General features: G+C 41.0%; 1 protein-coding gene across 7 annotated transcripts in view; it reads right to left on the bottom strand.

Annotated features, from left to right (window-relative positions):
• The window catches only part of OLA1 (Obg like ATPase 1), a 93,101-nt gene that overhangs the window by 57,676 nt on the left and 20,652 nt on the right, over window positions 1-14,773 (bottom strand). The window contains exon 2 of one of the 7 annotated variants that reach the window (XM_083712340.1): window positions 1,528-1,633. The exons of 5 other annotated variants lie outside the window; for them this stretch is intronic. The gene's annotated coding sequence lies outside the window, so the exon portion shown is untranslated. Of the gene's footprint in view, window positions 1-1,527; window positions 1,634-10,274; window positions 10,294-14,773 lie in introns of those variants that run through there. One more of the 7 variants, XM_083712341.1, reaches the window with a different exon arrangement.

The following is a 14,773-nucleotide window of genomic DNA, read 5'->3' as shown; positions in this document are numbered from 1 at the left end:
TTAAGCTTTTTTTGAAGCTTTTTTTTGGTGGGGGATTGCCCAAAGTTGTTGAGATTTGGGGGGGGTGCCGAAAATCACTCACCCGCCAGAACGCCACTGCCAATCTCACGCATTGCCGAAGACAACAATCGTCTGCCTGCTTGCCACTAGCAGCCACCAATCACCCGCACAATTGCCGCAGTGGCAGCCAATCAACAACAGCCCTTGCTGCAGCCGCCAGTCACCTGCTCAATCGCCGCTGAAAATCTCCTGCTCATGGCTCCAACCAATCTCCTGTGCCCCCTCTGCATTATCCGTGTATAAGACAACCCCCAATTTTGAACATTCTTTTCTATTGAAAAAACCCTAGTCTTATACTCGGAAAACTACGGTATCTGCTGTTTATGAATCATATGCAAAGTGCTTTACATCCAGCTTGTGTTTCTCTGTTTCTCTGTAGCCTGAGGAAGGAGGACAAGGAGGTGGTATTATGCAGAAGGGTTGTGGCTTCATGACAAAGCAGCTGCTTCACATGCAGAAGACCCCCAAAATCTCCAGGTAGGGCTGGAAAGGACTCCTGCCTGAAATCCTAGAGAGCTGCTGCCAGTCAGCACAGACAACAATGAACTAGATGGATCAACAGGCTGACTAAGTATCAGGCAGCTTATTTAAGTGTTATTTCTAGACCAAAAAAAATGTCTTTTTAAAAACATAGTTAAACAAGGCTGAATGACTGTTAACAAGCCAGCAGTAAAGAGAAGTAAACTCTTTATTAGGAGGAGGGAACAGGAATTTCACAGCAGTGCCAGGCGTAATGAGCACAGCAAGTAATCTCCAGAAGGTCCCAGGCCCTCCCCTCCCAACTGCCTAAAGTCACCTCCTCTCCAGGGTTTTCCCTAAGCAATCTGAGACTGTGCCTATGTGACACGAATTTCTCCTCTGCCCTCTTCATGCCTCTCCTGGTTCTGGTAGACTAGTGGGGACAGGAGCTTGTCGCAGCAGGAGGGGGAGGCACCCATGCCGCTTCACTAGTCAAACTCATCTTGGCCTCCCTCATCCCACTCTCTTGCATCAGCTTCTGATTCTGGACTTCTCTCTGCCACAGGCTCTCACTGATCATTAAGCCCTGTAACCTCTTCAGCTTCCAACACCTCCTCCTCCCTGTTTTTGCCCTCTGACCACTCATTCTCGTCCCACCACCAATCCCCGGGCTCTGAGCCTTCTTCCCTTGAGGGTTCAGCAACTGGTTCCTTCCACCATTCCTTCAACCAGTTCCTGACATCAAATAAAACTTGCACTGATGAGTAGTGACCAATATACCATCTACAATGAGAACTGAGAGACTCCCCATCCTAGCCAGAGCTCTCTTCAGTACTCTAAAATCCAGGAATGCACTCCCAGCTACTGGATTAGATAGGGGAAATACATGTGCCGCATCTGGTTATACACATGGTCCTCTATCCAATACACAGTGTGCCACACTGGAACAGGGCAAGAAGATAGTACTACAATGATATTATTACTTTATTCGTTACATTTGTAGCTCACATTCTACCAAATGCTGCTCAAGGTGGCTTGATGAAGGGAACTCCATGAGTAACTGCGGCACTTGCAACTTTTAGAAACAGAGCTCCAGAATATGGCCTTCAGGGTTCTGAAATCAAGAGTTTGTAAGAGGAACCATATTATAGTTCGGCACAACATCTAATGAACAGATGTACACATAATTAGAATACACATCATTCTCTGGAATATGTGTCCTGTGTAGATTGACAAAGCTGCCTTCTTTTTCTTTTTTACATTTGCAGAGAAGATCTGGAAAATATTGTCTGATATGCAGAAAGCACTGCAAGAGAATGCAGAACTAATCAATCAAATGAGTGGTGCTGTTGCTTCAAAGAGTACAAACTGCATTAGGTAGGACACTGAATACTGTATCATTCATACAAGCACTCAGTGAGTTCCATTTCTGGAAGCAAATGCTTGTCAAAACCTCTGAAGAGTAAGTTTTGTATGATAACAGAGGAAGTCACAAACAAATTCACTGAACATTGCAACATTATAGTACATTATTACACTTCACACGTTTTGCATCTGTTGACATATAAAGCAGAAGTGGTGAACTGGATCTGTCCAGTAGGTCAGACTGTTATCTATCCCACCCCTTGCAGGCTAAATGTGACATAATAATGACATCAGCCAACACTTATTAACCCACATGATTTTAAATCCAACTATGCAAACAAATACACAGTCCACAGCACTGATCAGGTCTTGTGGGGCACTTCATAAGGGCTTCACAAGACCCAACGCTCAGCTGATTGTCAGGTCTTATGGTGGCCATGTAAAGCACCCCACCAATGTTTCCAGGGTTCACACCTGGGACTTTCTGCATGTAAAGCAGTTGCTCTTTTACTGAATTACAGCCCCACCCATATCTCAGTGGTAGACTGTTGGGTGCAATTACAGTAAACCAAAATAGGTAGCTATCAGAGCACAGGCTATCTCTGTCCAGAAATGACTGTAGAATGGCAAACCAAATGAAGCTGAAAAAAGGCACTCTGCACCACTGAAGCCACTTGAGCCACCAGTGAGAAAACTGTTCCTTAAATATTTCCATATAAAACAGGTCATCTACCCAATTCTTTAAATACATAAAAAAATCAAAATTATATTATGAAGTTGAAATAGCAGTTCTGTAAAAAAATACAAAAGAAAACCTATACAAAACAAGAAACTGGTTTCACAGCCGTTACCACCTAAAAGAAAGTACAATTTCTAGAGACAATGCAACAAATTGCATGTTACTATAAAAGTGATGTGATACAAAGAGAATACAGTGGCACCTCTGGTTACGAACTTAATCTGTTCCGGAGGTGCAATCGTAACCAGAAACCGTTCTCAGCCAGAGGCACGCTTTTGCCAATGGCGCCTCCAGCACGCAATTTCCGCTCGAATCCTGGGGCAAAGGTAGCAACCAGGAGCAACTACTTCCGGGTTAGCAGAGCTCGTAACCTGACGCATACGTAACCAGAGGTACCACTGCACAAAAAAAGGGTTATGAATATCAAATAAAGCCATATTTCACCAAGGTTTGCCATTCCCAGAATTGGCATAATATGATATAAATAACAAATGGCTGCCAAATGGAGGCAAACCCCATAGGTTTCACTGCAACCTGAGATATCTGTAATTTATTAGTCTTTTTTTTCAGAAATGAGGATAAAAATAACATTATTAAACCAAATATTTAAAGAAAAATCTGAGGATTCTTTCCAGTCCTGTAATATGGTAGAACAAAATCTACTAACAGAAAACTTGCATGTTGTTTACACATTAAGTGCATATTGATAAAAGACATAATTTTGGGATTTTAAGGCACTGGTAAAACTATTACTGGCGGGACGCGGGTGGCGCTGTGGGTTAAAGCCTCAGCGCCTAGGGCTTGCCGATCGAAATGTCGGTGGTTCGAATCCCCGCTGCGGGGTGCGCTCCCGTCGCTCGGTCCCAGCGCCTGCCAACCTAGCAGTTCGAAAGCACCCCCGGGTGCAAGTAGATAAATAGGGACCGCTTACTGGCAGGAAGGTAAACGGCGTTTCCGTGTGCAGCTCTGGCTCGCCAGAGCAGCGATGTCACGTGACCCGGAAGTGTCTCCGGACAGCGCTGGCCCCTGGCCTCTTGAGTGAGATGGGCGCACAACCCCAGAGTCTGTCAAGACTGGCCCGTACGGGCAGGGGTACCTTTACCTTTACCTAAAACTATTACTTCAGAGATTTCCTTCATCATCTTTTCCCAAAATGTGTATACATGTTTACAACACCGTCACATGTGCTAATAGCTTCCATTTTCATTACATCCCCTCACAACACATAGGGGAAACAAGTCTATTTATATGTGCAAGGTGGACTGGAGTCAAGAACCATCAATGGGCTATTTTTAAGAAGTTTTCTTATATTTGCAGAGACAGATCTAAAAGCGGGGTAAGCCACACCCCTCCATGCAAGGCTTTGTACAGTAACAGGCAATTATAATTCTTGTACACTTTGTACAAGCAAGTCCTGAGTTTGTACACTGAGAGTAAAACTCTCAAATGCAAGAGCAATATTCTGCCTCTTGGAGGACACAGTCACAAGAGAAGGAAGAAGGATTCAATGACTGATGTTCCTGTGACACAGACATAGAAAGCACAAGTTTTCTTCCTGTTTAGGCTCAAAATTCCTAAGCAAGCCCCTATTGAAACCATGGAACCATGCCTAATGTATGAAACGAAGAAATTATGTGAACATCTATAAAGGCCATCTTTATCTAACTAGGTGCAAGAACACCTTCCAACAACTATTCAAGGAAATCATTACAGATTTTAATGAACCAAATAAGCAACTCAATTCCATTTGATCTGAAATCCCAGCTTTGCATGGGCCACACAGTAAGTCTGCCTCAAAAGAGTACTCTTGTAGTTAGTTTGACCCCTATCAGATAGCAAATTCCCTTTCTTGCATCATTGCCAGGAGCAAACATTTCCAGCATCCCACCTCACACCATCTCCAGTTTGTCTTCATCACTTTACTCCTTTGATCTTGATAAAATGTTGACTGTGCATTCCTCCTCCCTTCCTTGCCCAATTCATGATTCACCTAAGCAGAACTTTTAAGGTAAAGGTAAAGGTACCCCTGCCCGTACGGGCCAGTCTTGACAGACTCTGGGGTTGTGCGCCCATCTCACTTAAGAGGCCAGGGGCCAGCGCTGTCCGGAGACACTTCCGGGTCACGTGGCCAGCGTGACATCGCTGCTCTGGCGAGCCAGAGCCGCACACGGAAACGCCGTTTACCTTCCCGCTGGTAAGCGGTCCCTATTTATCTACTTGCACCCGGAGGTGCTTTCGAACTGCTAGGTTGGCAGGCGCTGGGACCGAGCAGCAGGAGCGCACCCCGCCGCAGGGATTCGAACCGCCGACCTTTCGATCGGCAAGTCCTAGGCGCTGAGGCTTTAACCCACAGCGCCACCTGCGTCCCTAAGCAGAACTTTTAAATAACCACAAATATTCAGCAGCAACACGGAGTTTACACGGAGTTCTTTCCTTACTCTATGCAGCTTTATTCAGGGCCTTTTCCCCATCCTTAAGGACCACACCTCACCAACAGCACTTTTTTTCTCAATCACAGGCTGAATTTTCTCTTTCTGCACTATAGTAAAAGCACCATGATCTTCTAAGACATTCTTAGCAGTCTACCTTGCTTCTCCCCACCCCCATATTTTAGTATGGCATAATCTATCTACATTTTGTATGCACACTTTAAATTATAAGTTGCCTTCAGATATATTCTACAATATGCACACTCTTATGCCATTTCTTACACAGTCCATATGACAATTATTTCAAAACATCCAGAGATTTTGCCAGTGCTTATGTTATACCTGTCAAGATCTGATGACTCTATGTTATGTATTCCTCTGAACAGAACCACTACACTTAGTTACAGGCTATCATCAACCAATTCATTCTCTTGCTAAAATCAAGTCATCCAATTACTCCTTGACTAATCAAGGCTGTTTTGGCTTTTTCTTTTTTCAAAAGGTACTCAACAGCATAAACAGTTCACTTACAAGAAATGGAAAGGGGCTAATCAGCAGAATTATTGTTTTGCTGCTACAATTTGCAGTATTTAAATGCAGTTGCTGATTGGACTGAAAGTTTTATGATACAGCACAGGAAACTAGTTTGACTTAAATATGAAGGAGCCTGTGCTTTGTCTACTGTGGAAAGTAATGCAGAAAACTAAAATAATATGTGCACCAATTCACTTTTGATATTTATGTCTCTAAGCAAACATGGAATAAATAACTGTTATGGTCCAATAGACAAATCTGCTCTTTCACATTTTTCTAAACATGTCCCTTTTACCTACCAATTTGCTTATTTCACTTTTATACTTTCATTAGAAAGAAACTGGTCTCTTTCTTTTGATACATTATGTAGATAAAAAATACCAATTCAGCTACAAAACATTAGCCTGCAATGTAAGTATACTGTAGCTTCTATATATACCTTGGGAAAGCTCAGCAACATAGGAGCCAACACCTAGGGGCCATGGGGGCTTGATCCCCCAATAAAATGAGGGGGCTGGGACACCACAAAGTTGATGGGCATTCCCATTCAAATTGTGTGTGGGCATTGCCTCATGTGATGCAGAGGTGAGGCTTACCTGGGCCACCACAATATTTTTCTCAAGTTGGCCCCCCTGCTTAGCGAGCATGAGGGATGAATTGCTCTCTAACAAACAAATGACCTGTAACCTGTGGCTATTGATGCAGAGACATAAGAGTTGCCTGGCTGGATATTTGGACTCTCACAGAAGGAGAAATGTGAAAATGAAACCACAAGGTGGGATCCAGAGGCAATCAAGCAGACCTAGCATCTCCACCTGCCTGGCTGCAGTCAGCTGGTCTGCCGGGCACAATGGCAGCAAAAGACACACATCTTTTGCTGCAGAACTGTCCCCGCCAAACAGCTCTTCACTGCTCTGCCAGGTGAATCAGGTGTTTGGCAGGGTACAGAGGTAGCAAAAGCCTCTTTTTCCTACCGTGCTACCCTGCTGACCACCTGATGCACCAGCAGCAGCAGCAACAACAATAGGTCCCTAGACCTTTTGTTTTGGTGCCCACAACCTAGGTCCCAGGAGCCACATGGTTCCTAGCATTCCTACCCCAGTTTCTAATATTGGATTCAAGGCCTGGAATGTATTTATGCAAGTTCTTTGCTCTTGCTTCAACTCTGCCAAAAAAGAGAAAAGCTCATTCTTGGTTTAATCAGGTAATAGGCAGAAAACACTGGCTAAGTGACCTGAACTACTTTCTCAGCATTTCTGTCCATTTTTGCTTTGGCTTCCTCTTGATGAAGCCAAAGTTATTCCCCCTAAGTCATCAGTAATTAAAGGAAAAGGGACCCCTGACCATTAAGTCCAGTTGGGGACGACTCTGGGGTTGTGGCGTTCATACTGGCCGAGAGAGTCAGCGTTTGTCCGCAGACAGCTTCCAGTAATTGGGAAAGATAAAACACTGGCTGCTCAGTCCAATTGCTAGTATTATGATGCACCTGTTCAATAAACTTTTTAAAGCCTGCTCAAAACTTTCAATTGAAAGGAAGGAATGCCTTCTCTCAGCCTAACACACTATCTTACCAGAATTGTTCGATAAAAGTATAGAATATTCTGAGACCAGAATAAACTTCGTGGGAGATAATATTGTGAAGTCAGAGTGGAAGTCTAGCTTTGATTCCATGACAATAAATTTCTATGTAAAGAGGATAACACATAAACATATGCTGAAAGAATTAAAAGTCAATTTATGCAATCTCTACTTCAGCATTTTGTAAGAATGAACATTTTTTTTCAGCTAGAGGCATGCATGTCAACAAGTTAAATATATAGCTGAAAAAGAAAATTCTCTTGACAAATGCATTCGGGAGAATAATTTTTCAAATACTTTATAACTTTGGTTCTACAGTGCTTCATAAAACACTAACTAGTTGTAATCATTTGCAGTGTAATTGTGGACATTTATATGCTTTTCTTATGCACAGAACATAGCTATTAAGAGCTGAATGGTGACGGTGTGAAGTATAGGTTAGATTGGGTGAAATTAAAGCAAATTACTCAGGGATGTGGAATTCTGAAAATAGAAACAGTCAATGATTTGCAATCCTCTTGATGATCAGCTTCATAGAACCCTAAATGGCAAGAACTTACATATTTTAAAGTTAACTACATATTTTTTTCAATATTATGTATAAATAGTTTAAAGGGAAGTACTCAGTGACTTTGGAAATAATCATTTTGTTTGATTTACAAGTTTAGAGTTTGTGCCACTAAAGCATATTTTAATTCTCAATTTTTCACTAGTTCGAATGAACTAGTAACTTATAGTGTGTGCAACATATATATATATACACACACACATACAAACACACACATTTTATACGTAATGTACATACATTATACACAGAGACAGACAGACACACACACAGAGAGAGAGAGAGAGAGAGAGAGAGAGAGAGATTATTCTAATGTTAACTGAAATTCTATTAGATTGTAATAACCTTTAGGGAGGATCAAGGGACCCAGCCAGTGACAAATAAGAAACACACAAGAACTAGGACAAAGGCTCTGAAGTGCTTCCAAGTAAATATGTACTGTATAGGTTTGAGTGATAGCAATACTAGCTTACTCACCCACCCACCCCATCTACCATCATCTTGCAAGGATCAGAGAGGATCTCTTTGTCCCAATTCCCCCTACTTTTATGAACGGTAAGACTAATAATATGCAAGTACTAAATTTATGTCTTAAATGCACTGCTGTGAATGGGAAGAGCTTAGTCATCATGATAACTAACCCAGTTGTTCTCAAACCAAGGCAGGGCTAAAAGATAAAAATGCCTTCCTAATATGAAGTGGGGCACTAGCACAGGAGAACAATTTAGACCATGTGTGTATAAGTCAAAAGGAGATCCAAGATTTGCCGAAGTGTGTTCTCCAACCTCATTGGGATCATGGGCCTCTAATGGTCATTAGTTCAATTATCTCATATTGGAGATGAGGCAATAAGGTAGGGCACAGGAGCTATGCAGGGGGTAAAGTAGAGAGAGTAGAGTAACTGGATAATAATACCTGATTATGGGGAAGGGTTATCTAGCCATTTTGAAATAGGGCACAAATTGAGTAAATTCTGCAATCATTGCAGGTGCATAGACGTTGCATAGTGATCTGCTATGGAAGAGGAGCACTCAACTGTTCAGATGCCAACAGTGGCATTTTCTTTTTAAGAAAGGGTGATGAGAACTAAGAAATACGCTTTTCTTGCTGCTGAAACATCTGAAAAAGGTTGATCCAGTCAATAGTGAATGGCCTAGCAAATTCAAGCTGTCTCAAACAGAACTACTGTTTTTGCATGTTGCAATTAACTAGTTATCAACTTTGCAGCCTAAATGGGACTGTTGAGAGCATGATTGGAATCTGCCAAATAATCTGTAAAAGGAGATTTTGAAGTCTGGAAGATGCTTGCTTGGATCTTAAAATGTAAACAGCAAAAAGGTAACGGAAGAAAACTTTTCTATCTTTTCCTCACCCCTGTGGTTCCCGTCTCCTGAAAAGCCTTGGTGGGGAGGCAGGATCTGCTACAGCCCCAAACCAGTAGGTGTCTCAATTTGGGCAACTACCCACTCTCCCCAGCAGCAATCCGCCCATGACTGATCAAACACATTGTTCACAGTGGGCTTTCCTCAGATTAGGGAAATTAAGTACAAACTGTAATATTATGATAAAATATACAGAAAATTGCCAAGATGCCAAAGAATCTTACGTACATCATCACCTTCTGTTAGTAACAGCATTATGTAACCATTTTGTTCTTTGTGTTTGTATTTTGGAAACAAAATTTTTAAAATAAAATAAAAGGTTGCTTGAAGCAGAGAAGAAGGGAAACTTTCTTTCCATAAATTTATTTCCTTCCCGTATTGTAGGATCCGTCACTACCTTTAATATCATTGTGAATTGGCATCCTTTATATATAGATTTGTTTTTGTTTCATATTTCAAGTCCTGTTTTTATACCTCATTATCTGAATTTACACTTGTAAACTACCCAGAGAACATGTGTTACTGGACAATAGACAAATTAAATAAATAAGTGAACGCTGGCAAGTCAGCTGTGTAAGGAACACAGGTCCATCCTTCCTGATAACAGCAAACTGGGGGCTTTGCTAGCTGAGGTTCTTAGCTTCTCCATCTTGAACAACAAGATGCCAAATAACCAAAAAACGTTTAAATCCTTGCTCAACACCCCAACTCAATTGTAGTCTACTTCTTCATAAGCAGAATGTAACCAGCGTATTTCCTTGAAGGCCCAAGAACAATTGGAATTTGCTTGGTAATAAGGCTCATTCTAAATATTGTGTAGATCCTGAGTTACAATAAAATCACATTTTAGTAGTATTACAAATATTTTTTTTTAAAAAATGTGATTATGAATACCCCACCCAATGCACACACCATATTCCCTTCATTTATTTAAAAAGGATTTTTGCCCAGATGGATGCTAGAAGACCGTATTTCCACTTCTATCCACTTTACATGCCACATCCATCATGGAGCAAATTTCTGTCTTTAAAAAGGCTTCCAGATAAAGCAGTTCTGTTCTCCCACATTTAGTTGACTATATTTTACATGCACCAGACTAACAAACTAAGATTGAGAAGCCATCTCATGCATATTGCTGTTGTCCCACATCATTCAGAACAAACCTTTTTAGATCGTTAACTACCACAGGAGTGCTGATTACACAGGCACCAGCAATTTCCTAACCAATGACCACCTGAACAATGATGTGTTCAGCTTCTCAGACCCTGAAGCCTTTCAAAGGTGAATCATTTCACAGTTTGGAACTAGATCGCCATAGCAACTTCCCTTTGAGGGTTTTAGAATCACCATCCAGTAATTCTATGATCATCAAGCTCGACCATTCCCAATGGTTCTTTTCACAGCAGATGGAAAAGGAAGCCTTGAAATTTTACAGTCTATTTCAAGCAATTCATCTGGCAGCCTATTAGAATTCAAAATATTTCGACCTTCAATCACAAAGCATGTTATCTGAAGCTGTGGTGATCTCAAGTCAAGACAAGCAGACATTTTAGTCTAATCATCCATGATGAGAAGAGACTGACAAAAAAAAAACTCTTAATTCAACCACCATCAAAATGCTTATTTTAACTGCATGCAAGTCTTTCAACAGGCAATGAAAACACACCATGCACCATTTTTATCACAATCATCTGTTCAAGGGAAATATGAATTCTGAATACTGACATGCATCTCTGCACTCTAAGCCTGCTTCTGTAAATGTTTCTTACAAACAGTAAAAAGGCTGTATTCATACTTTTCTTTAAAAACAAATGCATGGAAGCAAATAAATGAAAATTTCTATATACTAGATTTGGCTTAAAGCACTTAAAAAGAATTGAAATGATCAGTAAAATTCTGAAGTTGTTTGAATATGTGCCAGTAAAGTTTGTAAACTAAAGCATTAATAATGTTCCTAAGGCATTCCTCATATTGGTTTGCTCCTGAAAAGCAACATTTTTTTCTCTTAAGTACTGCAGCCATTAATTACTAAAGCATTAAATGTGGTAGGTGGCACATTCTTAACATTTTAGTCCAACCTTAATAAAATCTACACAACAAACTTCACCAGATTTTGCTTAATTATTTAGAAATCTGCATTTACTGCTTAATAAAAAAATAGTTTTAAATTTTTAAATGTTTAAATCTTAGTAAAATATACTAAGGACAAATTTAGAGAGATTCAAGTCCTAATATTTTTTAAAAACAAATTCAACAATAAACTATAAAATTTAATTACCCAGCCTGAATAAGACCAAAAAGAGGTTTAACCAGTAACTGCCAATAAAATGAAATTGGTTTCTAATTATTAGCTTATGTTTGGACTAATATGCATTTGATCTGCTTCTGTGTCTAAAACCCATATTAATCTGCACTGCAAACAGATTTAGGCTGGTTCAAACAACCATTCAAGGCTTCATAAGCCACAGTTTGTTTATCTTACTCAGATTTAATAAGTCTAAAGCAGGGGTCTGCAACCCGCGGCTCCGGAGCCGCATGTGGCTCTTTTACACCTTTGCCGCGGCTCCGGGGCGGATACTAGCGAGGGGAGGAGGCGCATTGTGCGCCCTGACACTCCCCACTGTGACGGGCGCTGTACTGGCTGTGATGTCGCATGGGGGCGGTGCGTGCGTTAGTCACGCACTGTCCCGACGTCACCTTCCCACCCGCTGTCAGATCGCGGCTCTGGAGATATATTTGTTTTAAATGTCGCAATGGTTTTGCGGCTCCCAGTTTTTTTTCTTCTTCGGAAATGGGTCCAAGTGGCTCTTTTTGTCTTAAAGGTTGCAGACCCCTGGTCTAAAGGGAAGCTAAAGTAGTTTAACCACATGGGTCATGCCATGGTTTGTGAAGTTGGGTGTGACCACCTAAGCCAAGCATGGCTCTCTTGCAACTCCCCATCTCTCTTCTCACTGTGCACCAGCTTCTGAACCAAGATCTAAGATGGCACTAAGCCCGCGTTCACAATTATTTCCATAATGAGCAACTCTGGCTTAATGCTTGTCAGTTAATGAACCAGGCAAATAAGCCATATTTATGAAGGCTGGAATGACAGTCTGAACCAGGCCCTAGACTCACTTTGATGCTATATTTTCTATGTGAGCCAGGCTGTGTTATATATGGCAAAAATGATCTTATTTTTAATATAGAATTTTCATATGAAGTTCCAGAGGTAGCCTATTATAGATCCTTGATGTGGAAATTCCCTTTAAAACCACATGTAGTTACTGTGACATACAAATACTTTTGTATCATGGGCACAATTGTGGGAATTATAAGCAGTGTTCATTCTTTGCTTACTGCTCTTGATTTGTTTTGGAGTTTAAAACCATAAGCCCAGGATCAGATGACATATGTGATGTGGTTTGTTGCTCCTGGCATGGCTAGGAGCAGAGAAGAAATGAAGCAATGACTTTTGAGAAGCATGCACCAATACACTTCCCATTCATATTAACAATAGTTAAACATTAACTATGGTTTAACATGATGTATGAACACAGTCAGCACACCTTATTCCCTTTTGTTTTATACTGTATATAGAAATCCATTTTTGCTTAAAATATGAAGCAGAATAAAGGTAAAGGGAATCCTGACCATTAGGTCCAGTCGTGACCGACTCTGGGGTTGCGGCACTCATCTTGTTTTATTGGCTGAGGGAGCCGGTGTACAGCTTCCGGGTCACCTGGCCAGCATGACTAAGCCACTTCTGGCGAACCAGAGAAGCGCGTGGAAATGCCATTTACTTTCCCGCCGGAGCGGTACCTATTTATCTTCTTGCACTTTGATGTGCTTTTGAACTGCTAGGTTGGCAGAAGCAGGGACCCAGCAACGGGAGCTCACCCCGTCGCGGGGATTCAAACCACCAACCTTCTGATCGGCAAGTCCTAGGCTCTGTGGTTTAACCCACAGGGCCACCCGCATCCCATCAAACAGAATAGGATGAACCAAAAGGTCAAGAGCACAAACAGAACTGTGTTCAATAGGCCACAACTTTACAGGGGCACTCCAATACAGTGGTGCCCTGCAAGACGAACGCCTCGCAAGACGAAAAACCCGCTAGACGAAAGGGTTTTCCGTTTTGGAGACGCTTCGCAAAACGAATTTCCCTATGGGGTTGCTTCACAAGACGAAAAAATCTTGCATCCCCCGGCGGGGTTTTTTTTTGCTTTTTTTGCCCTTTTCCTAAGCCGCTAAGCCGCTTATCAGCTGTTCCGCTGATAAGCTGCTTAACAGCTGATCGTTGGAAGCCGCTTGACAGCTCTAGCACTAATCCGCTAAGCTGTCAATGGGCTTGCTTCGCAAGACGAAAAAACTGCTAGATGAAGAGAATCGCGGAACAAATTCTTTTCGTCTAGCGAGGCACCACTGTATTGCAGACAGTCTGTAACTCTTACCTATTAGTCACCTGTAACTATTACCTAATAGTCACCTATTAGGAAACCCAGGAGAAGGTACCATTTTTTTGTTTACCTCTTCTGCAACAACCTAAATCTCACTGATGTGCTAAGACACCGTCAACAATCCAGAAAGCTATTACAATTATTTCAAAACATACAGTAATGGAAGAATAATGAAAACAATATTCACTAGTTAATTAATAGTATAAAAAGCTTCACTTAGCAGAAGGCCAATGATGTTATAAAATATATGGATATTTTCAATTTACAAATGGACAGAATTTCGCTTATGGAAAATCTACCTGTTAGGGAATTGAGACGGGCTGCAACCCTAAATCCTCTTACCTGGAAGTAAGCTCCAATTAATTCAGTAGGACTTACTTCTGAGTAGACATAGTTAGGAATGTACTGTTGATCTCTGAACTGCCTATTGTATAAGAAACTATGGAAGAACCAGACAATGTGCTGCTAGGGTATAATTTCTGGGGTAAAACATCACCAGCCCCTTTGCTACCAGCAGCAACACTCACAGTGCCTTACTCTTATATACATGCTCCATTTCACTCCATGTAAAGTAGCAGAAAAGTTAATACATGGAAATATCAAAATAATTTCTCTAAAAATATTGATGACTGTACATGTTTTTTTAATAGGAAAATCAGATTCTCCTTATTTGGCAGTGGTGAAGAATATTTGAACAAACAAAACAAAACAAAACAAGGAGGCCAATACAATGTATGTAACAAGGTTGTTTACGTTTTCCATTCTTGCTTACTTTTTGGAAGCTACTTTCTTAAATAAAATATTTTAAGGTCTTAGTTTTAAAAAATCTCAAAGCCACTCTCTGCCGATGTATCTTCAATCTCAATTGCAAAATTAATGAACTTGCAATTGTTCGCATAATTCATTGTTCTCATAATTCTGAGACATACGTTGCTGCCCCACACAAATAGCACACAAATGTACACTGAAGCTAGCAGTTCTATATATTTATACAAACTTTTTCTTCTTCCACCACATTTGCCAGCATCCGCCGGTTTTACTTCTACAAGTACCGTAGATGACACTTTTACCACTGTAACATCACACTAAGCACACCGCAAAAATAGGGAGAAACTATAGGAAATTGTACTCACATGTGCTTAAAGCTTCCAACTAGTTTCAGGTTGTCATTTAGAAAACAATCAAAACAGGTAGTAACCTTGTTTGCATGCTCCTTTTAGGGT

The sequence above is a fragment of the Podarcis gaigeae genome (assembly GCF_964106915.1).
Source record: "Podarcis gaigeae genome assembly, chromosome: 1".
Classification (NCBI taxonomy): domain Eukaryota; kingdom Metazoa; phylum Chordata; class Lepidosauria; order Squamata; family Lacertidae; genus Podarcis; species Podarcis gaigeae.
The sequence above is the reverse complement of the archived record's forward strand: the minus strand, read 5'-3'. Positions and strand labels throughout refer to the sequence as shown.